The 26178-nt window shown below is 35.5% G+C and overlaps 1 protein-coding gene across 1 annotated transcript in view; it reads left to right on the top strand.

Annotated features, from left to right (window-relative positions):
- Positions 1–8660: 8660 nt before the first annotated feature.
- Positions 8661–26178, top strand: part of LOC121727288 — a 63005-nt gene continuing 45487 nt past the window's right edge. Inside the window, exon 1 of the mRNA XM_042115023.1 lies at positions 8661–8764. The gene's annotated coding sequence lies outside the window, so the exon portion shown is untranslated. The remainder of the gene's footprint in view (positions 8765–26178) is intronic.

Here is a 26178-nt window from a genome sequence, read left to right as displayed (position 1 = left end):
CTTCGTCAGAAATTTCTCTAATTTTTCTGACTGCATATGCTGCAGAACTGAGCCTACCTGCTAGATTAGCAATGTGAGGACCCCACTGTAATTTACTATCAAGTGTAATACCTAGGAATACAGTGTTATCTACCAAATTCATCTTCTCATCATTTAATAGCACATTGGTTTGGACTTGCCTAACATTGGGCAAAGTAAACTTTATACATTTAGTTTTACTAGAATTTAAAAGTAAGTTATTAACATTAAACCAATGTACTATTTTTGAGAGAGCACTGTTTACCTCGTCGTAGTTCGACTGTTGTCGCTTCACTTTAAAAATAAGTGAAGTGTCATCAGCAAAAAGCACTATCTCATTATTATTATCCTTTACTAGATAAGGTAAGTCATTTATATAGATGAGAAAAAGAAATGGGCCTAAGATAGATCCCTGTGGGACACCTAATTCTATTTTGGTTCCATTGGACCTTTTACTATTTACCTCAACCCTTTGAGTCCTATTTTTAAGGTAAGAAGTCAAAAGGCTGAGAGCAGAGTCCTTTATGCCGTAGTGGCGCAGTTTCCTGATCAATGTAGCATGCTCAACACAATCGAAGGCTTTGGAGAGATCGCAAAACACACCTAAGGCATCCTGCGACTCCTCCCAAGCTTCAAAAATACTACAAAGAAGTCCTATACCAGCATCCGTTGTGGATCGACCCTTAGTAAATCCGTATTGGTTATCGTGCAGCAAATTATTTGAATTAAAATGCACTAGTAATTGTTTTAAAATAATTTTTTCAAATATTTTACTAAAGGTCGGTAGAATCGATATAGGCCTGAAATTAGTGGGATCCGATTTAGTCCCGGCTTTAAATAAAGGAACAATCTTGCTATGCTTCATCAAGTCAGGAAAAACACCATTTTTTATGCAGTTATTAAAAATCATTGCTAGATGAGGAGCTACGATATCAATTATTGATTTAATAATTTTTGTAGACATGCCCCAGAGATCTGCAGTATTTTTAATATTCAACAATTTAAAGGTATCAATAATATCTCTGGGGTTAATTTCTCTAAACTTAAAATTGACATCACACTCCTTTACACAAAACATAGGAACACAGCTCAAGCCTTTCTTTAATCTTTAATGAAAAAAGTACTTAAATCGGTTAAGTTTTGGAGAAGGAATCAGGGGACAACGAATCGTTGATTTTTTGGATTTTCTGCAGTTGTCTCTATCGCGTTCTGCGGTATAGGCTTGAGGTAAGGGAGACAGCTATAGATATTACACGTGCTTTTTTTTCATTTCTCTAGCCCCTGGTGTATCCTCTTAATGACGCAAGAGGACGAACGAAAAAATTAGGAACCACATAACACCAGGCACTGTGGTGTACACCACGGTAATGAGCCTGAGTGGTATCCTTTTCTACAATAGACATAACAATACACTACTCGTATGGCTGACCCATAAGCAATATGAAGATGTCCCCATAGTTTACGTCCTTACGTTATGCATACCTACTGTCTTATCACCGTGTCTCATGTATTATTCCTTCTTTTTTATATTTTTCTCTTTTTTTATAATTTTGTGTCTTTTGCGTAAGTATGTGATGTTTTTAATTTCCTTTCTTTGTATTGTAACGTGTAATTTATTATTGTAGTGTAATGCTGTGTCATATTGTCGAATAAACATTATTATTATTATTATTATTAATTTTGTGGAGAGAAAGATTTGTTTTTAAATTTGAGTATCAAAACTCGTAAATCCTAAGAAAAATCCTTGTGGTCCAAGAGGCGCGAGGCCCCTTGACCACGAGGCCGTAGGTTGTGGTCCACATCGCCCACGCCTTACGCCGCCTCTGAGAAGTATCGCGGACTAGTCAAGAACATGGACAATCAACATTAAGGTATTTAGAACATAGTCTATAATTATACTAGCTAAAAGCCGAACTCTGTGAAGGTTCGCGTCGTCGCATCTTGACTGACTGATGCTGACACAATATCTACATTTAAAAACCTTGACTGACTGATGATAACACATATCTACGTATAAATAAAAAATACTATGTTAAAGCACAAATCAATAGGCCTGATAGTTTTTCCGTAAAGTGTACCACCAAAATGTACAAGTTGTGGGATATACTAGGGCTCGCTTCGCTCGACCTGATTAAGTCATGTTTTTAACACAAATTTTGGGCTTTTGCTAGAATTTTTCGAAAGCAGAAGCCCTGAAACCTTAACCATCTTTAAACCAAACTTTATGATTTAACTTAGTAAAATCTGAACTTACAAACTTGTAAATGTTCTTAAATACAAAAACAAAGTAGCGTTAAATCTTAAATGGCAACATCAGAATTCAGGAGTGATTTTATAATTATTGTTAAATTGGCAACACTAAAAGCTTAACGCCACTTCAAAGAAATGCTTCATTTACTTCCAACAAAACTTTGTCTTTAGCAGCTTTGCCATTCAAGAGTTGACTTTTGATTATGAAACAACTCAAGTAGGTACACATATAATATTTTCAAATCTTCTATATTATATTTTACGCCTTCATGATTGTTTATTCTTAGGAAGCGTGATTTATGTAGAAACACTAATTTGCACACAAAAACCAGTCTACAAGTAAAATCACAACTTTTATTCATATATTTAAAATATGTAAGATTCACACTTAGATAAATGATTGGTCTCGCGCGCGCTCTACCGCGAGCGCGAGACCAATCATTCATCTAAGGATTTACACTTATTGAAAAACATCTTCTTGAGGTTTTCGATTGGTTGACAAGATGGCGGCGCGGAGGCGGAAGCGCAAGAGTTAGGGTCGACGTGCTAGTGATGGGATGGTCGCGCTAGTGATGGGATGGCCGCACTAGTGATGTCTCGCGTTGGCCGTAGACAATGATATTAAAGCTGATTGATAAATGATAAGCCAAACACAGAGGTGCACACTACACAATGACATAATATGTCAAAGCTATAAAAAAGTAGAAAGTAGGCTCTCAGTTAGTAGGCACTAGGCAGTATCTACTTAAATGGTATTTTATCACAATAATTTACGTTAGTTACATACGGGAGGTAGGATAAGTTGGTAGATAGTTCATGAGCGATCAGTGGTCAGTTAACAGACATAATAGTGAATCTTAAATACCTAAGCATTACCAGAACCTAAACCTTTCTTTTTTTTTTTTTTTTTTCAGCCTGTTTTCAACCTAAGCATCTTTTCATAAGCAGTAAGTAATGTAATGTCTCTGATTTATTTTGAACTAGATGACGCTCGCAATTCGCATGAAAAAATATAAGCCCATATCAATACAATATACATAATATGCGTATGCTTTCTGATAGTCCATTACCTTCGATGTTAATGTTCCGTAACTAAAGTATCTTACTCGTATTATGCTTAAGTGCCCTGGCTCGTTGCGATGTATGTCTGGTCAATGATACGCGAGCTCAAACATAAAAATCCATACTAATATTATAAATGCGAAAGTGTGTCTGTCTGTCTATCAGTCCATCTGTCTGTTACTTCTCCACGCCTAAACAGCTGAGCCGAATTTGCTGGGTATGGCGAAAAGACATAATTTTTTTTTATGAAATAAGGGGGCAAACGAGCAAACGGGTCACCTGATGGAAAGCAACTTTCGTCGCCCATGGACACTCGCAGCATCAGAAGAGCTGCAGGTGCGTTGCCGGCCTTTTAAGAGGGAATAGGGTAATAGGAGAGGGTAGGGAAGGGATTAGGCCTCCGGTAAACTTACCCACTCGGCGAAACACAGCGCAAGTGCTGTTTCACGCCGGTTTTCTGTGAGAACGTGGTATTTCTCCGGTCGAGCCGACCCATTCGTGCCGAAGCATGGTTCTCCCACGTATAAAACTATTAATAATGTACTTTTTATCCCGGAAAAATGTACGGTTGGAGTTGCGGGCAGCAACTAGTTTACTTCATAATGCCAGCCTATATTTCAGACAAAGTTGGACATACAATAAAACTTCTCGGTATATAAGAAAATAGTGATATCGACTTATCATCGGAATAAGAATCTCCCACTTTTAGTCATGAGAAATGAGATGACGAGTCTTGAATTCACGAGGAGACTTATATAAGGCCACGCTTACATTTTATTGGGCAATTTATTAACTCAAATAAAACCTATTTGTTACCTACTTCGGTATTCATGGCAAACGAGATAGTTCTGTGAAAAACTTTCCTGTGAAAACCTTGAAAGATCTTGATATTGAAATAAAATTGTATACAGAAGTGTATACAGACATAGAAAAGCGCGTTTATTATTATTGCTTGGGGACGATAACTGTAGTTTTCCTTTCCTTTTCAGCAAATCCATGTTATTTCTTGTAAATAAACAGACCCTAATAACGTTTCGAATGCCCAATCTCCTTTATGACGATCTCTATGTACTCAACAACGGCTAATGCAATAAAACTTGTCGATTTACTCAAAGGTTCTAGAAAGAGCACAAAGTAACAACTTTACGAGACGACATAAAAATAGAGAAATTCGCTTGACATAGATCCGGCTCTGCTGAGGTTTAGCTTTGTTCAGATTTATTCTCACAAAAGTAACTAACAAGAGCAAAGAACAATAAACAACTGTATAAAAATAATATGAAAATATTTTTGAGCTTTTGTTTTACGATTTAAAAAGGTGCCTTCGCGTAAATTATTTATACATGGGAGAGCCATGCTTCGGCACGAATGGGCCGGCTCGACCGGAGCAATACCACGTTCTCACAGAAAACCGGCGTGAAACAGCGCTTGCGCTGTGTTTCGCCGAGTGAGTGAGTTTATCGAAGGCCCAATCCCCTCCCCTATTCCCTCTTAAAAGGCCGGCAATGCACTTGCAGCTCTTCTGATGCTGCGAGTGTCCATGGGCGACGGAAGTTGCTTTCCATCATGTGACCCGTTTGCTCGTTTGCCCCCTTATTTCATCAAAAAAATTATTATTTACGATTTTAAAAGTATACAGGCCGTGGGAATGCTTCAAGTCTTTTCACATGACGTCTTTAATTGTGGCTCAATGGTTAAGCGTGTTGCGGCTGCAACCGGAGATTGCGAGTTCGAATACCGCCGACGCACAGTGTTTTTTTCGACCAAAATTTCGGACATCGTCTTTTTATTGGTTTAATCGAAAGAGTACTTAATTACGAATTCCCGAGTAAAACACCCAGTAAAACACCCAAACGTGTCTCACTCAAATAGTTTTTGAATTATCTCAAAAAGAAAATCCCGATCCCGCGTTCATGAAAAAGTGAAAAGTTTTTATATTTCAAAATTGGTACAGACGACGGTACAAAAAGTTTTCAATTTTCCTGGGTGTGTAATAAATATATCAACTATGTATAGTATAAAAGTTTAATAGTGTTCGTGTGAATGTAGGAAATATAAAAACTGAAATTGATTAATCTTAACTCACAGCCATGCCTCTTGAACAACCATTTTCAAAGTGTGTTCCGTGGAGCACTGTGGCTTTCGCAAAGGTTCGCAAGAAGCTCCGCGAAGTGCGAAAAACACATTATTAATGCATCAAGCCCCATACGCTCACCGGTGAACGAGACACAATAAAATATCTATTGTGTCTCGTTTTCCCACGATCGACGGGTCGTCAGACACAAGAATGGAGACAATTCATTCAAAGACAAAACATTATTTTTTGGGTGTCCATCAAGAATGTGACTTGTTAAAAGGGCTCCGCCAACAACAAAGTTTGAGAACCGCTGCCGTAGAATATGATATAATCTGATATAAGTATAATGCTTGATTACTTAAGGTTTGAAATAGCAGCCAAAATAAATATTTCCGCAACTGATATAATAATTTTAATTGAAACATGTACGCTTCGTCTTAGATAAACATATTGAAATTCAGTTCAGAACGTAGCGGACCCTTCTGCGAATAATTTATTAAAATGATCCTTACCCTTTACCCTTATCAATGTTTAAGGGTGTCAATATAAGAGTCCATTAAATGCGATTAAAACTGGACTGTTGAGTTGGACAGTTGGACGCTTCTCAACGCTTTCTCCCTCAACGAGTACTTTTACTATTACTTTAGAATTTATATCTACACTAATATTATTATAAATACGAAAATGACTCTATCTGTTACCTCTTCACGCCTAAGCGGCTACACCAATTTTGCTGGAATTCGGTATGGAGAAACTTTGAAACCAGGGAAAAGATATATTATTAGGATACTTTTTATCCCGAAAAATGTACGGTTCACGTGCGATAAACGAATTTTAGCGCAGCTAAGTTACGGGAGTCATCAAGTATCATATAACCCGACCAAATGTTATCTGTGTCATCTCATATCTGTTTAAGAATCGATTTAATAATAATAATAATAATAATAATAAACATTTATTCAACATTTCCCTGGTAGTACATTTTAATATACCTAAGAGCAAAGTTTTCTGGTAACAACAACATTCGCTTGATGCATCCGAGATAACTATTATAGAGAAAACTGGAAGCTGTTCCTAACCTAATTTGCTTCGATATCAATTTTACATTAAAAACCTTTTACATAAGCAACAAGTTAGCCCGAGGTTATGCTTTTGTTGGCTTCACAGAATGTAATTAAAATCAAAAGTATTTTTGCCAATAAATACACCAAATATTTGGCAAAAATTAATTGAAAAAAATCTGCCAAGTGTGATGATATTACGTTATATAATACTAGCTGTCCCGGCAAACGTTGTTTTGCCATAAAATGATTTTCCTGCTTTTCTCTTGAAGTTTTTTTTCTGAAAAAAAATATCTGTAGACCTCACGGAGCCCGAGACCTTTCCAACGAATGCAAAACCGTGGAAATCGGTTCGTGCGTTCTGGACTATCTGGAGTTATAGCGTCAGGAAGGAAAACCCGACTTATTTTTACATATTAGTATAGATTATATTGTCATAAAAATACTGTTGACTGAATTGAAAGTGAATGTATTTTTAATTTATACTAAAACATATTATTTTGACATATCTATATTTTAAAATTTGTAAAATAAAACTTTTTACCAATAGTGCATAATAAAACACAAAAACTATGCATGGAATGAATGTTCTAATTAAGATAAAAAAGTCATAAAGTCCTTTTATGTACACGAAACAAATAAATAAAATGACAAAAGAAAATGCTGTAGAGGCTTTTAAAAATTCATCACCCCTTGACTTAAAGCGATGGATGCTGGCGGTGGCGGAATACTGATTATTACAAAAGACAAAAATTTATCCACGTAGACGAAATTCAGGACTAAAGGCGGTAAATAATAATAAGGACTCGTTTTGCCCTTTGACAGAGCGAGGCCATAAAAGTCCGTTGCGTCGCGTCGTTGCAATAGAAAAACGCATATATGCCATGTATAGGTATTCTGCTTCGTATATATCTAGTCGTTTCCTTACTGTCATAAAATACTATTATACACTATTTGTATAAATTATTTTTTAAGGACAAATCAATCACGTAAATATTTAAAAAAAAATTAATACTTAAGTTGACTTCGTGATCTTAGCAGTATTGGTAAATCAGAACACGCCGCACTGTGACTTCAGCTCTTTTTGTTAAGTTAATCTATTGTAACATCGCTTCCAATGAAGCAACGTATTTATACGGCATAATATCATAATATAATTCATATAAAGTAAAACGCAGTGCTGATGCTGCGACGACACAGTTAAATTCGCAACGGACCACAGCAATGTGGCTTCACTCATAAACGAACCCCTAAAAGCTGTGCGTGACATATTTATAAAAAAGGTCCCAAATTCACAAAATTACTTTTAACAAATGAATAAGGCTTTTATTCCCTTTAATTAATTAACATGTTACAAGGTTTTGTATTCTTAATATGCAGGCTGTGTGTCGTAATATTTTAATCATAATAAAAAATTTGAAAAATGTGCCTTAATGAAATAGTAGTTTGTTAAATATACCTTTTTGATAAGACAGTGAAAATATTTCTGTTGTTAGAAATAGTAGCAAAATCGTTGTACTCTGTACAAAAGTTAAATTATTGAACCTACAAAATCAATAGATTACTAATTATGAAACGTATTAAAATACTTTACAAATAAGCAATTTGGAAAATTCATAAAGTTTTTAAACTGTCGACAGATTCATCGCTTGCTTTTAAACTGAAAGTCCTAGTAGCTAATAGAAAACTTTTTCATATCTTTGGTAAAAGACGGCTGCGCACAAGTTTCTTATGCCGGTACGTCAGGCAAGTTCGTGCTGAAATGGTGGTAGGAACGTAGAGTGAAGACGCAACCTTTAAGAAACTGTATAAAAAATTGACTTTGTTAAAAAACCTTTTAAAAATTTACATAAATATACCTTTCGGGATTAATTAAAAGATGTAATTAAACTCCGAAACTGCCGTTAGATATCCGATATATATTTTATTAGAACAAAGCTTGGGATGCTCCATTTTCAATGTCTTAATGGTGTTGAATAACATGACAGGGAAGGTTGTAAAATACATCCATTTAGTTATTTTGTCTCAGCTTCGATCACTATAAACCTTATGTTATCGGCATAAGAGCTTCTTGCAGGCAAAATAAGTCTGAATGCTGGTTGTATTTCAGCGCACTTTCAGTTCCTCTCCTGCTTTCGTTGCGGTCGCATGTCGATCACATTCTGAAAATCTCGTCTACGATATACTTCGTGAGTTACTTTGAACTAGTGCGGGATTATTCACATGATTAGGGAATAAAAGTTTATGTTAGCCGTAAATAACTTTTAAGTGATTGGGAAAAGTTGGACAAACTTTGGTAAGTTGATTCATCTTTTTGACATTTCTTGTCAGTTGAGAATCTTGAGATATAATTTCAGTATAGGCCGATCAATCAATCATTTTTGTTTTAATCAAGAATTGAATTTAGCACCTAGATTGATTTTGTATGAAAAAATATATTTACTAAGAAAATGACAAATTGGACATTTTATTAGAAAAACGATATTTTCCTAACGGCCATTACCAATATTTGATCTATCTCTGCTTTTGCCCTACTAGAGATAGGAATAGCTCACAATTGACATAAAATATATGTCTCTAATGTCTAATGTGAGTTATTCCTATCTTTAGTAGGGCAAAACCAGAGATAGATCAAATATTGGGAACGGCCGTAAGTAAAGGGTTTTCTAATAGGGACTTGACAACTTTGAATTTAGTTTGTGGATGCGTCCACAAACTAAATTCAAAGTTGTCAAGTGTCAAATGACAGTTGGACGTTAAATGAAAGGGTGCGCCCTTTCATTTAACTTGCATTTAACGTCCAACTGTTACAGTCATTTTACTCATTAGACATAACATTTTTATCATGGTGAAGTACACGAACGAACAACGTCTGCAAATCTTAAAAATTTACTACAGAAATTCGGAGTCGGTGGCCGCTACTTTAAGAGCGTTAACTCTGATTTTCGATCTTAATTATCGCCCTAGCAGACAGACAGATTAGCTATAATTATGAATTATTTTGGCCCAAATTAGAAGATATGGACTTGGACAGTACCTACGTGATTTCAATAGGACGATTAATCGCCCCTTTCGTGCGATTTAACGTCTCTAGATTTTTTTCTAAGGGGCTGCGTCAAGTTGTTGGATAAGCTGACGCCGTTGGAAGAGCTCAGAGCCAAAATTAAACGCGAAATAGCCGAAATGTGTGGCAAAAGTCATAGAAAATTGGGTTCAAGGAATTATCGCTGCAATCGGGCCTGCAGTGACCATATGAGTGAAGTCGTGTTTCATTAAAAAACGTTTTTATTGTACTTCAATTCGATAATAAAAATTTTGAAAATTAATTTTATTTTGAAAAAAATTGTCAAGTCTTTATTGGAAAACCCCTTATAATAATTTAATTTAATTCTTCACATAATTATATAATGTTAAAGTGTGTCTAACTGGCTGTCTGTTACCTATGCTAAAACAACTGAGCCGATTTAGATAAAAAGAAACTGTACCGTGAAGGACTTCAAATAATTTATGTTGATTGTTGAGACAAAAGATACACGCAATAAACGAATTTATGCGCAAAAAAGCTACTTATAACAAATACTTATAACTTATAACATATATAAAACATTAAAAATTTTAACAAGACAAGGTCTGGCCACTAATTTAGTTACAAAATGAAGTTTGTAATTCGTAAGTTGCGTTAATCCCAGCAACCGCCAGCACTTTGTGGCTTAAGCCTTAAGGCGGTCCCCCTACGGAGATGCCGTAATTTACCGCTTTTTAGAGCTTTACAACTCATATTTTGAAAGCTACAAAATTATAATAAAAATACACCAATTATCTTCAGTATACGAACATTCCTTTCTACGTTATTAATTTCCTATTTTTGTTTATTATACTCATGATATCAGCTGCCAAAGTAATACAAATTTATTTAAATTCAAGCATACATTCAGCACTTCCCTAGTATTTACAAATTACTTTTATTTGAAACGCACGCCAATAGATCGGATATCATAAACTACATATTCCACGTTTTAATATTTTTAGGTCAATTTTGAAAGTTATATAAAAAAATAGGGTTTTGGTGCGATCTTGGCAACGCGGCAAATGTATGATCAAGGTCGTTTGCTCGGGCGACGGCCTTAAGGGATAAGGGACTTTGGGAAGATAAGAGGAAATCATTATTGTTTAGAAATTAGCAATAAAGGCAGAAGATTTTATTTCTTGCATTCGCAGTCAAAAAATTACTGATCTGGCCACTAAATAAGATAATTAAAATATGCTCTACCATTCAAAAGTGATTTTTTTTTAGATCCCAAAAGAACAAAAATGGATAATATAAAAAACTTCCCACCTTACATAATATAATATTAGCTATGTCCACACTATGCGCTTTGTGAAATGCTTACTTATGATCCTAAATTCAGATTGCATTTTGTTTATTTTCTTTACATCTTTTCGCATTTTTGGCACCTACACAATTTTGTTTCTGAACACCTAAAGGTTGACTGGTAGAGAATGCCATCTGGCATTAAGTCCGCCTATGTACTAACATTGTGCAAAAGTATAAATAAATAAATAAATAAATAAATATTAGCTATGTCCACACTATGCGCTTTCGTCTTCAATTTTCGTCATCTTCTTTGTATTCAACTTTCGTTTGGCGCTTTCAATACTTGAATTAACGACCGCAACGCCAACATTGTCATTTTTCTTCAGTTGCAGTGTATGTCAGATTATTGTAACATGTGCGACGAGAACGTTTTACTGGGTGGAATATGTGCGGCTTATTTGGTCATAAGAAATTCCAGAAAAAATAGAACTACCTACGTACGAAAAAAGTACTACATACGAACTGATGAAGCCTTGGTTGCAAGAGAGATATCAGACTGTAACTTTGCTACGAAATTTGAAGCAGATCATCGCAGAGATCTTAAAAGTTGAAGACTCTCAGGAATAATCTGATCAACCCGTTGTTAAAAGTCGCAAAACTTGCAGCTACTGTCCTGCAAAAAAACGTCGTATGACGACTAACTTCTGCAAGAGCTGCAATAAAGCGATTTGCAGAGAGCATATTGTTCCTATGTGTAATCATTGCTCGGAATATTTTTTTTTGTTTCATTTATGTTTTATTTTATTAAAAGAGAAATAAGACTTATAATTAAGATCATTTAGTTTCATAAATAAAGATGATTATTACTTTTTTTCGTGTTTTAATTCGTCGTAAAATTTAGTGATTATGTTTACTCCAAATTAAGGTTAGTGAGCCAGGGTTAAACGAATTTTGGCGCAACGGAGTTGCGGGCGTCATCTAGTAGATATTATGTCTATGGATTATGACAGTGCACGTGTCCATAGTTTAAATTTCATTAATTAAATTAATTTGAACACTGAGTTTGACATAATTAAATGATACAAACTATTATGGCAGTCCCAGTTAATCAAACAAAGTGTCTGACATGTCACCAATTAGTTAATTATAATGTGATTATGAAATAAAATTGTATGTCACATATTTTGTATTGAAATATTTCTGGAAAATAATTCATGTTGTTTATTGTACGGAGTACGAATATAATAATAATAATAATAACAAAAGCGGCCTAGAAAAAAGCATAATATAAAAATAAACCTTTGATAATAATATTATGCTTTTATAATGAAAGTTTATCAAGTATGTTGTAGATCTTTACGTGGAAGAGCCATGCTTCGGCACGAATGGGCCACCTCGACCGGAGGAATACCACGGGCTCACAGAAAACCGGCGTGAAACAGCGCTTGCGCTGTGTTTCGCCCAGTGAGTGAGTTTACCGGAGGTCCAATCCCCTACCCTATTCCTTTCCCTACCCTCCCTTTTCCGTTCCCTACCCGCCCCTACCCTATTACCCTATTCCCTCTAAGGGTCAATTCAGACCGCAACGTGACGCGTAGATGCATTTCTAAATTAGTATGGATTTGACAGATTCGCAAGACGTCTCACGCCGACGACATCTGTCAAATCCATACAAATTTAGGTCGCGTCGCGTCGCGTCTCGCTTCGTCACGTTGCGGTCTGAATTGACCCTTAAAAGGCCGGCAACGCACCTGTAGCTCTTCTGATGTTGCGAGTGTCCATGGGCGGCGGGGGTTGCTTTTCATCAAGTTACTCGTTTGTTCGTTTGCCCCCTTATTTTATAAAAATAAGGGGGCCCGCCCGTTTATCACGCGAGAACCGTACATTTTTCGGAATAAAAGTATCCTATGTCCTTTCCTCGGACTCAACCTATCTGCATACCTACCAAATTTTACTACAAAAATCTGTTCAGCGGCTTGGGCGTGAAGAGGTTCAGCGGCTTGGGCGTGAAGAACAGACAGACAGACAGACAGACACACTTTCGCGTTTGTAATAATATGAGTATGAATTTTTAAATTAATTAGTATTTAATTATATTGTGTAAAGTGGAGCTGGGCAGGGCACGTCTTTCGTATGCACCCGGAAGTGCATTCGCAGTGGCTAGCGACTTTCCGGCGTACCAGAGGCCGACCCAAGAAAAGGTGGTAGGACGAACTGGATTCGTTCGACAAAGAGTGACCAAAGACATCACAGGAAGGAAAGAGGGAGAACTTTGCCCAGCAGAATCAATAGGCGGATGATAATATTATTTGCGTTTCGTATGGTCTTCTAATTGAAATTCTCAACTTCAACGCCTTCGTGGTCCAGTGGTTAAAAGCCTCGCCCTTGAATCGGAGGTAGGTTCGATTCCCGCGTTGGAAACATGTTATTTCCAAGTTTGGTTAGGATAATAATAATAATATAATAATAATATCTATGGACGCTTCTCGATGTGCTAAGTACCTGAAGGACTGATATATATATTATAAAAGTATTAAATATATTTCCGTTGTCTGGTACCCGTAACTTAAGTCCTATATATATATATATATATATATATATATATATATATATATATATATATATATATATATATATATATATATATATATATATATATATATATATATATATATATATATATATATATATATATATATATATATATATATATATATATATATATATATATATATATATTTAAGATTTTTATTATAATATAATACACTTCCACGACCCAGGAACTTTGAAAACTTTTTGTTCCGTCGGCGGGATTCGAACCCGCGACCCCCGGCTTGAGCTACCGACAGCCCATGCAGGCCGATCACCTGATTGTGTGACAACTAAGATGATCCATGCGTTGGATGGGCATGTAAAAAGTCGGTCCTGCGCCTGATCTTTCGCCAGTCGTGTCAGTCGTCCGTCCTACTGGATTAAGAGAGTAAAGGAAGAGTGCTCTTAATATGTACTGACACAGAATATATTATATTAGTAGTACCAAGTACTGCGCACACACCTGAGCACTATAAAATTACTCCTGCACACCTGGCCTCCGTCACCAAAACCGGTGCGGGAGTTATAATAATAATTATTATTATTAATAAAATTAACAAGGTGTAAACACACTTTATTTTGTTCAATTAAAGACCAACCATAGAAGCTCGTTTTACTTAACCTATATACATCAACCATTTTTTGTTTTTAACTTTAATATGAAAATCTGCATTGTGCAGATGCCACGACAGATTTCCATATAAAAGTTTAAAGCAAAAAGTATTGCAGAAAAGATTTTAATTAAAAGTTTTAATTGAAAATATGTACCGCAACGGATGTTTTGCACCTGGCATAAAGAATGCTCATTCTTGCCTTTATTATTATACTGCAGGCTGCAAGTGACTTGGAAATAAAGACATGACAAATGCAGTATATTATATTAAACTTCTGCTTAACATATTCTGCATTAGATTGCTTCTGCTTAATATTTCTACGAATATTTCTATATTCGCTTAATAATTAAGTACTACTCAGTTGATTCCTAGGCAGATGGGGGATCTACTATATATTTTTTTATGATATAAGGGGGCAAACGAACAAACGGGTCACCTGATGAAAAACAACTTCCGTCGCCCATGGACACTCGCAGCATCAGAAGACCTGCAGGTGCGTTGCCGGCCTTTTAACAGGGAATAGGGTAATAGAGGAGGGTAGGGATGGGAAGGGAAGGGAATAGGGGAGGGTAGGGAAGGAAATAGGGTAGGGGATTGGGCCTCCGGTAAACTCACTCACTCGGCGAAAGACAGCGGAAGCGCTGTTTCACGCCGGTTTTCTGTGAGGACGTGGTATTTCTCCGGTCGAGCCGGCCCATTCGTGCCGAAGCATGGCTCTCCCACGCATAAGTTTGGTCGCGTTACATCAAACTCAGCCGACGGATTACGATTTACATTAAATTGACAGGATCCGACCAAATGACGTCTGTCAACTGCTTAGAAATCAATTTCCTGGATGGTACAATCCAAAACCGTAACACTACTTTAGTCATGTAGTTGTATGACGACCTCTAAATCTCGCATGAAAGCTGCCTGAACAAATAATAAGTGTAGTAGTAATTATCTCATGGAGCATAGCGGGAGTAGTTATACAGGGTGTAACGAAACTAAGTGATAATACTTCAGGGTGTGTATGGGTCTTGTATAGAGTCCACTATGAAAATAGCAGCGCTCAAAGAGTAATTTTTTAAGCATTAAGCTTCTTTCATTTCAAGCCTTCTCTTTAAAAAAATTGCAAAGAAAAACGTCGATACGTGGCTACGTATTGAATGTTTAATATGATCGATACGTAGATCAGATATTATTTTTTTTTGATTTCCTTAGATTTTATGCTGCTCCACCCTTTGCCTTTTGATGTTGTGACATTGGCTTGGTGGAGAGGGGTCACTCAAGCTGGGTGGAGTTTCTAGGTTGTTAAAGACATATCGTTCTGTGTCGAATGTATCCGCCATGTGGGTTAGGACTTTATCGTTCCTGTCTTTTATAGCCATTTTTATGTTATAATATTTTATGTGTTCGGTTGACACCTACGTGGCTCTTTTTATGAAGCTTGCCACAGCGTCTCCATCAGTGTCAGTGTAATAGACACAGGTGTTAGTGTGCCGGGATATAGCTACAACTGCATGAGGAACGCTGTCATGGATTGCCAGCTTTCGGGACTTGGTCTGTATGATGATCACCGAAGGATGTTAATCCCTGAGCTTCATGGATTGTGAGGACGCGAGAGTCCATTCCCGATCCATAGCCTGTATTAGTGAGGGCTGCTTTCTCCTCTTGTGTGTGGACAAGATAAATACCCTGTATTTAGATCGGTTTTAGGTATTCTCGTTCCTGTATACTTCATTAGCTTTATTGACCACACAATTTCCTTCGATGAATAGATGTTATTATAGACCATGCTTAAGGCGTATGCCACATCCATAGGGCTCCTGTGTGTGCAAGACAACTCCTGAGTGATGCTGGTTACCAGGTTTGGACGATTGTAATTAAGTTTAAAGAGGTTTTCACGCTCTATAAACGGAAGTTGGTTAATATCTCCAATGAGGATGACATCGTTGGCGCCTGTTAACTGATTCGCCATGACGATTGAGCCGAAACGGTTCATGAGGGCCTCGTCAACTATCAACCTTTTGTAGGTTCCTTTTGTCCCATTTACCAGCAAAGAGGCCATGGTACGAACTTTATCTTTAACTTTGTTGCCAGTTCGTAGCGATAGCCTTTGCTTTAGATCCTCGGCTGCTTCGATTGTCGTTGTTATTATAACGTCTGTTTCCTCATTGAAGTTATTAATGATCCAAGTTGTCTTCCCACATCCAGGAACCCCATTGACCCACGAGTAGTTGATGGGTTTCGCGAATATGTCCCAGTCCATGCTGGATTCGGGGTCCCCAGATAGGACTTCTGCCATTTCTAGTATCCTGTCTTCCAGCATTATTCTGGTAAATTCCGCTATTACCACTATTGGATCCTCAGATGTTGTGATGTATTTGAGCGTTCCCGTCCGTTTTGATTCATCCTCGTCCAGAACCACGAACCTGTTGTCCGCACTTAGCGCCGCCATATACTTCCCTGTCATCGCCCCAGCGATTATTGTGGAGGTGACATTGTCGTATATTGCAGCTTTTGCATCCTCGAGTCTCACTTCTAACAGCTTTTGATTTTTTCGCTGATAGGCCTGCATGATCTTATTGCAGGTCAAGAGCTTTATGGTCTTATTTGCCCTTATTATCGCCTGGAACTCGAAGAAGGCATTTATTATATGATCTTCATGGTTCTGGGCCAGTCTGAGTTTTGGCGGGAGCACTTGTCCGAAATCAGCTCTATATCTTTTGTTTTTATTTGCTGGTTTTTGTGGAGATGGTTCCCTCAAGAAAGCCTCTATTGCTGAAGCCTGCCGGTTTGTTTGTGATGGAGCCTTGATCTGAGAAAGGATGTTTTTATCTTGACTGTTTGGCTGCATTGCGGTTTTTTCACGGTAAAGTACTTTTTTTATGGAACCCACAAACACTTTTAATTTGGCCATTGAATTTTTTGACTTCTTAATTTAATTTTTATCGCTCTCTTTCTCATCCCCTTTTTTATATATATGTAAGTATTACCTACACATTATAATATTATGTACCTACAAGGTAAGTATATTAAATGGAACATTATATCGAAAAGTGCCTTAGCTCCATCCAGCACATAATATGACTGTCAAAAGCAATTTTGATGAATACAATATAGGGTGTGACATTATTGATTGATGTGGGTCTAATAGACGCTTAAGCAACGATAAAATGTTTACCGATGTTTTTTATAATGTATTTTGTGTCAAAAATAATGTTATGGGTCATATTATAACATATTTAACGTAAATTACAATGAAATTTTATGGCATAATATAACAAATAATATAACTTAAGGGGGCGAATAACGATAAAATCTAACAACTTTCTTTCTTCACACTAACGCCCGCATTTCATATGCCAGGAGAAAAAGAACGACGTTGTTCTTATTACTAGCTAAAAGCCGAGCTTTGAGCTCGTATCGTTTTTTTGCGTGGTAATAATTTTTTATGGAAGTTTTTATTTTATTTTAATAGTAACCAAACCTTGACTGACCGATGATAACACACCTGCATGTAAATAAAAATTACTATGTTAAAGCACAAATCAATAGGCGTGATAAAATTTCTGTAAAGTGTACCACAAAAGTGCTCAGGTTGTAGGATATATTAGGGCTCGCTTCGCTCGCCCTGATAACTCGGTAGATATACATTTATAAAATACGCTAGTACAGTCCCTCCCTTAAAAAATTCAGCGATTCGTATTTAGTATAATAATCGGCCAAGTGCGAGTCGGACTCGCGCACGAAGTGTTCCGTACTGTTATAGAGCAAAAATAGGCCAAATGTGATTGATTGTGTTTTTTGTATGGGAATTGGGAGCCCCCCTATTTTTTTAATTTTATTCAAATATTATTATTAATTATTAAAGTACACATTTATGTCCCGTACATATTTAAGTACATATTTATGTATTTATGCCCCACTTAAATATTAACTTAATTTTGTTTTTAGTAAGTATTTGTTATTAATTATTATAGTGACAAAAGGTAGGTTACATACACAATTTATGAAAATTTCAAAAGTCTAACTATAGCGGTTCTTGAGATATAGCCTGGAGACAGACAGACGGACAGACAACGAATTCTTAGTAATAGAGTCCCGTTTTTACCCTTTTGGGTACAGTACCCTAAAAATGAATTATAAGATCAATGATCATCTATTTTAGTTTAGTCGCCCCCTTAAGTATTCAGTGTTCAGCCGTTAGTAATGTAGAGCCATAAACATCGCGACAGTGACACATCTTCGTATATCCAATATCATGCAAATGGTTTCCAACACGAAACCAATAGTAATTAGCTCTTCCATTAACTAATTGCACGGCCATATACTTGATGTATACATGTAAATGGAGAATACATAGATAGATAATATAGATAAACACTTTATCGCTCACATTTAAATAGGTATGACTTAAAGTTAAATGTGGGCAAGCTTTAAGCGATTGAAAATATGTATGTATAGTATCTGTAATAGGTATATTATAGTCGTACTATACTCATATACATGTACTGTGGTAAATCCCAACTAGCAACATTCGGTCATAAATAGTTTTCGAGACAACGTTTTGGTTATTACTTGAGGTCTGCCCCTCTATCATGAGCTCTTAAAGCCAGCCAGAATACTGACTGGCTCGCATTTTGGTACCATGACCTCTATTTTCCAGCCAGTCAGTGGTCACGTGACACAAAACTCACTTCTCCATTGTTAACTGAGTAATAATTTCGAATCATGACAACACTTCTGACATAAGCTCGCTTGCTTTTACGTCAAATACAGCAATTCAATAAACACCAACCAACGAGTAGCTTTTACTGAATAGTTTACATTTTAGTAATTTTATTTATTAATATTACATACTTTTTAGTCTTAAATTATATTGCTATTTAGTTGGTTAGTTACTTAATAAGTTATATTTTAGTCTATAGCATATATTTTAGTGAAAATAATTCGTTATTAAAACCAAAAAACTAAACATTCGAAGTGTCCAAATTTTTGGAAAACGATTAAGTAGGTATTCTCAAGTTAATCACGAAGTGATACATAAGAAACGTAGAGACCTTAGTAATCCATTTAGTGTTAGTGAGGTTTCAGAATAATAACATAAGTGAGGTGTAGTATACCTATATGTCTAGTCAACAATAAGGTTTGCATTTGTGCGATGAGCTAAGACTGCATTGATTTAGTACACAAGAAACACATACAAGGTATAAGGAACACAAGTGTTGTGTATAATTACTTACTGTAAAACAAGTATGAATTTTCACCAAAAACCTACAGGTACAATCTTATAGTTGCATTGTAGGTTTTTGTGTTATTTCACAAACTATTTCCTTGTAAATCTGAAGTATTATTGGTATATGCATGATAAACACTGCACCAAAGAGGTAAATTCAATATTACCATGCATGATAAACGCTGCACCAAAGAGGTAAATTCAAAGGTATTACTTTCTCAATAACAAGAATTTTGAGAACACAACCTTTGAAACTTTAGATTCATGTATATTCACGAATAAATATTGACACACACACATACACCTAAACTACTAGAAAAGTTAAATCATTGATAATATAAAATCCAAATTAGCTAAATTCTCATATGCACTTTTTCATTTATAACTTCTCTTGACTACAATATGATATAATATATAATGGGAATAGTCACTAAAACTCAAAAATATAATCCTACATTACTTATAGTACTTTTTCCAAAAAGACATAACAAAAATTGCATAACAAACATACTTATTGTTCATAAAACATAATATTTTCATTGGAACTTATATTATTATTACCAAAAATTCTTTTGTACCTCAATAATAATAATATTAGTTTTATATTTTTACATTAAAATTTAAAATACATTTTAAATTTTAATGTAATAAGGACTTTAGTAAGTCCTCATGTATTATACATTTTAAAAAGATGTGGTCGTTTTAGGGACCTATCAGACAGAGTGGTCACGCGTTGAAGCATTTGCGTTGGAGCAGTCAGTGTGTGACTGAGGAGCAATTCTGACACATTCAGAACTCCTCCTGTGTGAGTATATAGAGATACTCACACGGGAGGCATTCTACAACATAATACAACACAAAGAACACAAAACCCTTGACCGCTCTCTGTCTGAGATATCCCAGGCAATTTCCCATAGTTGCAACTTGCAATGCAGTTTCTAATTGTTATTGGTTTGCCAAATAAAAGTCTGAAATTATAATATTGTTTTTATCTTTCATCAAAAGTTGGTATTTGAACTCCTTTAATAATAATAAATTAATATTTACACAAGGGATATTTGATTCATCTTCTTTGATTTTAAGTGACAAGACCTTGTTTAAGATTTCCGCTGTATAAATATTTTTATAAGTATAATAAAAAAGAGATTTAACACTTGCCTATCTGATACTAGGTTGATAATAAGGTTTAAGACAAATGTAGTACCTATTGATGAAAGCTGTGTATGAATATGTATCTAAGGTAGGTATATTTAAGTGAGAAAATAAATAAAAAAACATTTAAAAACGAGTATTTATTAAATTTCTTTTAATTAAAGCTTTTGAGTGAATATATATTATCTTCCTAGGACTTCGTCATCATTACACTTGCAATTCTTTATTATAAAATGTAGTACTTATAGTATCTCAGTGTTAGCAATCATCCTTTATCCTGAAAAATATTTGGTTCAGCGTACACAGTACTAATAATGTAAAATGCCTTACAAGGCACGAAAAGGGGATTATTAAACTTATAAATTGCCTGTTTATGTTACAATAATACCTATTTGAAAGCTCAAAAAAACGTAGGTGTTCAAGAATGAGTTCAAGTTCAACAAACTATGTTCAACTCATGACATCAACTCTGTTGTAATGCATGTAATTGTAATCCACAAGTTTGATGCATTTCTAAGACTTTTTCATGGTAGATTATTTAGCGTAGGTATCAAATAGGTATAGGATATAATAAACTTATCAATTTCTTGCTTAAAACATAATCTCTATAAACTTAATAACAATATCTAATTATCTTTTTTTTTTGTCTCCTTCTTCTTCTCTTTTTTAATTGCCGACTCAGTTAGTTGCCAATGTCAGAGAATTATTTCTCCTCTAGATCGCCATGCTTGTGATAATATAAACATGAAGGAGTGTTATTTTCTCAGTGTTTTCATAAAGGGCTTATAAAATACCAAAAAATATAAATAAAACCATTTACACATTTATAATAATTACCTTTAAATACAATAAATCGGTGCAAAAGTAACTATTCCTACATTGACCACGTTATATATTAGAAAATAGTATATTTTATAATAAAAAATATCAATCTTTTTTTAAACTATATTTTCATCTTGATTTACAATTTTTCCGTTAGTCGTTATGGCTAAGCCATTTCAATTCCTAAAAAAAAAACAATTCCGTTAGTCAAATTTGACGTTCGTGTTTGACATTTCTTAATCCAGTTCAGAGACAAATATTACAGGTTAAAACCATTGAGAAGTAAAAGTGCAAATGATACCGAAACAGAACCACTCACTTTACAACTGTTTACATACCTGCACGGATTAGCTCAGGTTTTGACAAAGTTAGTGATAGGGGTCCTGGCCTTTTTGGTTATGTAGCATTCGTATTAACCTTTATTTGACGCGAAATAGGCGCAAAATATAAAACTTTTAATTGTATAGCGATCGTGTCACGGTCGATTTAGTGGCTAAAATATTCGTACTTATAGCAGTCGTAAAATGATTAATTTTATAATGTTTTTATCATGTTGTAATCCAGTAGACGTTGCATAAACATAGGGAGGCAGTCATAAGCATATCATTATTTTTGCGAATACTTACTAGTTATTTTGCAGTTCTGTTGAAGTAACATAAAACAAAAAACTAACTGCTTAGAAATATTGTAGTTCCATCATAATAATAAATATTATTATGATGGAACTACAATAACTGGACGCTTCACACCACATCAGTCTGGCCCCGTGCTAAGTAGGTACCTGAAGGACTTACCAAACAACGGAAATATATTAAATACTTTTAAATTATACATTTATTTATATTTAAGATTTTTGTACACCCAGGAACTTTGAAAACTTCAAAGTTCCTGGGTCATGGATGTGACGCCAATTTACAGCATTGTAGGTTCTATAGTCTCTGAGCAATACCGCGGACAGACAGACGGACAGACGGACGGAGAGACCGAAACTATAAGGGTTCCTTGTTGACTACGGAACCATAAAAAGAAAACTCTTGACTCTGATATAAGTAGGTAAACCATGAAATTATAAGACAATAACACAAAAACTGTGTTAAAGCTTCCTTTCATTGCTTTCAGAATAAAAATGTTTTGGTTAAGAAAACAAGGACTTAAAAACTCTTAACAAGTTCTGAGTGACTCGCAAGTATAATTCACCAAACAATTCCAAAGAAAAGTAATTACACAAAGCACTTTCCTATTTCTGGCAACAATATTATGTCTATTGTTTCTCGCGAATTCCTCCGTTTTCGATTCAACTCTTTGCCGATTAACCGACTTCCAAAGAGGAGGGTTCTCACTTATTTTTCTATTGCTTAGCTTTTATCGCGGGCTTTGAGCACAGCGACCGAATCAAGAAATTCCGTAACAAAAATAAACCTAACACCCAATCCGACCGGCACAGCTGCACGGTGTTGAAAGACGTGCATCGTTTCAGTTCGGCAGACTACGGCACTGTGTTTGTGTGCGTGCCACTAGACGTATGCGAGTAGACTAGATGCTATGCAATAGCTTTACCGCGGCAGTCCCAGAGTTCCCCACCCATTTTTTTTCTAACGTTATGATTGTTCGTGATGACGGAAGAGATGGATGTAAGTACCATAAAGGTACGCTTAAACGGGCAACTAAAATTGCTCAATTCCAATCAATTCTCGTCAACTATGACGTCACGACTACATCAAGCAATTTGCGGCAACAAGCAGTAATATTGCGCAAAACAATTGCTTGGAATTTATAAGCCAATCGGATATGCGTCAATTCATATCTGCGACATTGTGCTATATGAAATATCTGGAGCAATTAGAAGCAATATCGCCGAAATAATTACCGCATTTTATTGAAATCGCTCCATAGTGGAGTAATCCACTGATTGCTCGATCGGTCCATTCGTGTCGCCGAGTAATTATTGCCGCAATTTAGTGCTCGTGTAAGCGCATATTAAGATAATTATTTTGTCGAGTAATAATTAATATTGTCGAGTGATAATTAATTTTGTCGAGTTACTTATATAAAGCCAATTTTAGTCGGGGCGTGGCATTAGGGTTTGATGTAGCCCGACCAAATTAGGTAGGTTTTATTTTATTTTTTGATTTACCATTACATAAAGCCGGCGCCAGACATGCGCTTCAAAGTTTGAGCAAACTTTGCACAAATAGGAAAATGCCAGCAATAATTTTGCACAAATAGGCAAATGTCAGTGCCACACTTGGCGAATTTGCGTATTTGATCACATGTCTGGCGCCCGCCTATCAAAAACGATTTTTACTAATGACGAAAAATATACAGTTTCTACGAGACATTATTTTTACGCCAGCTGAGTCCGGTGGAACATCTATAGTAGATAATAATAATATTAATACTCATATTTTAAGAATATTTTAAATTATGGATAATATAATAACTGTTGGATAATATTATGGGCTATGTGATAAGTTCTAGTTCTATTATCTTAAACCTAGATACAACGTGATCGCTTCATCATAATAAGTTTTATTACATTGCGGCTAAGTTTGATTATCTGTCAAAAGTTACCGGCTAAGTTTGTGATATCTTAGTGTTAAGGCTCTAGTATACTTTATTATTGTAAAGTATTTTCAGTTCTCACAAACACTTTAATGATGGTGTTTCTATTTGCCACCAGGCGCCACTATGTAGACTACATACAGGGTCTATCGTGTCTAATAGACATATTATTATCGTGACACATGACAGCTTTATCGTGACCTATGGGCTATGACAGCAGTTTGACACGATAGACCTTAAGGCTACATAGCGGCACCTGGTGGCAAATAGACTATCAAACATCCTCAATGGACTGGATTTATATGCGTCAGAAGCAATAATTATTTAATTATTAATGACAGCGCAACCGCGCTTCTTTTCTAATAAAACGTTTTATGCATAAATTACTTGTAATCTCGCGTCGTATTCGTCAAACCGCGCATTCAAGCGGACGCATATACATCCAGCTTTATAAAATAACTAGCTTTTACCCGCAGCTTCGCTCGCGTTAAAACGTATTTTTATAATATTATAGCTATTGCCCGCGACTTCGTCCGCATTAACATAGTATATTAACGGAAATGGATAATTTTTTGCCGACAGAAAAGTCCCCTGCATATTGATCAAAGGTCACTCGTAAACTGTATGTTTAGTTTAGGTTGGAATAAATTGACTTTTAAATAATAACAATATTCCTACAAAAGAGAATTAAAACTTAACACTAACGCTACACCATTTTGATGTAAGCAACAATCCCAGGAGATTGAGTTTGGGAGGGCGCAGCCCCCCCAAGTACGGGCCGAGGGCAAAGTCCCACATATTAATGAAATGACACTCGAAAACTTTGTCTAGTTAAGGTTGGAATAAATTCACTATTAATTAATCACTTTTTTCTTAAAAAGGAAAATTAAAACTTAGCACTAAACGTACCATATCATTTTTCCGGGGCAAAAAGTATCCCTTGACCTTTCTTATGTCTTAAAATATCTCCATACCAAATTTCATCAAAATCGATCGAAAAGTTTACGCGCAAATCATAAAAGTTTACTGTGCAGACATCGTACATTTTTCCGGGACAAAAAGTATCCTATGTCCTTTCTCGGGACTCAAAGTATCTCCATACCAAATTTCAGCGAAATCGGTTCAGCGGTTTGGGGGTGAAGAGGTAACAGACAGACAGACAGACAGACACCCTTTCGCATTTATAATATTAGTATGAATATAATATACTAAAGTATACTGCAAAATTCTGAAAACTAAATAATTTGTCGTATTTAATTCGGTTTAAAATTTACATTGCTGAAATGACTCAAACCGTACTTATCATAATGTAGGTGCATATTTTTCTAAAGAAAACTTTTTTAGCGGCATTGTAAACATTTTGGGAAAGGTAAAAAATTTTGAAATCGGGTCAGGACATGGTGACCAAATAGAACCTGATTGAAAATTCACAAGACGGTGGGAGAAAAGAAATGTTTATAGTTGTGTCCGCACATAGGAATCATCTTACATCTTGATGGTTATAAAATAAGCTATGTTATAGGGTAGATACAGGTCATATAACTTTTCTAATAAAATTTATACGATGGTAATTTAGTGCGAGCATAAACGTCATGTTACCGATAAATGCCATTTATGTGACTTGTAAGTCATATTATTATATGACTTACATAATCTAATATATAAAATTCTCGTGTCACAATGTTAGATAGCGTACTCCTCCTAAACGGCTCTACTAATCTTAACCAAATTTTATATTATGCATATTCAGTAGGTCTAAGAATCGGCTACTGGGTACTTTTTATATTGATAAGTGCATATGTTGAATAAATAATAGTAAATGATTACAACTCGAGACTGACGGCGACCATTGTTAGTGCGACGGGATAGCGATGGATGTTGCCATGGTAACATACTTTTAGTCACTTCAATAAAATAATATGGGCAAAATACTTTATACCTATTATGACAAAGCAACGTTTGCCGGGACAGCTAGTATTGTATACAAAATACCAGGTTTTCTATTAATAATAATCCCAAGGATTTTTGGTAGACTTGTCAAAGTAGAATACTTACTAAAGGCTGTTGGGGTCAAAATTGAGGTTTTAAAGAAAGTTAAGGATGTTTTTATAAGTACCTATCTAGTTCTTATGATCTTTAATTACCTAGGCAATTTATAATGTAATAGTACAACTATAATTACTTACTAGTACTACAGCTACTAGCTTGAGTTTTAATCAACAGCTTTATTTTATACAATTGCTAGCGAGAGGCATTGTCGTAAAAATCGACCTATTTTATTTAACGGCTTCTATGTTCAGTGTATCCTATCGCGTAGACTTAAGTAATCATTCGATACTTTTACAATTCAACAATGTTTTTCTAGAACCTTAAGGATCGATTTATATGCATCCGCCTGAACGCGCGGTTTGGCGCGCGAGATCACTAGCATG

This window comes from Aricia agestis, chromosome 5, assembly GCF_905147365.1.
Source record: "Aricia agestis chromosome 5, ilAriAges1.1, whole genome shotgun sequence".
Lineage (NCBI taxonomy): Eukaryota > Metazoa > Arthropoda > Insecta > Lepidoptera > Lycaenidae > Aricia > Aricia agestis.
Note: the sequence above shows the minus strand (reverse complement) of the source record. Positions and strands in the feature narration are given on the sequence as shown.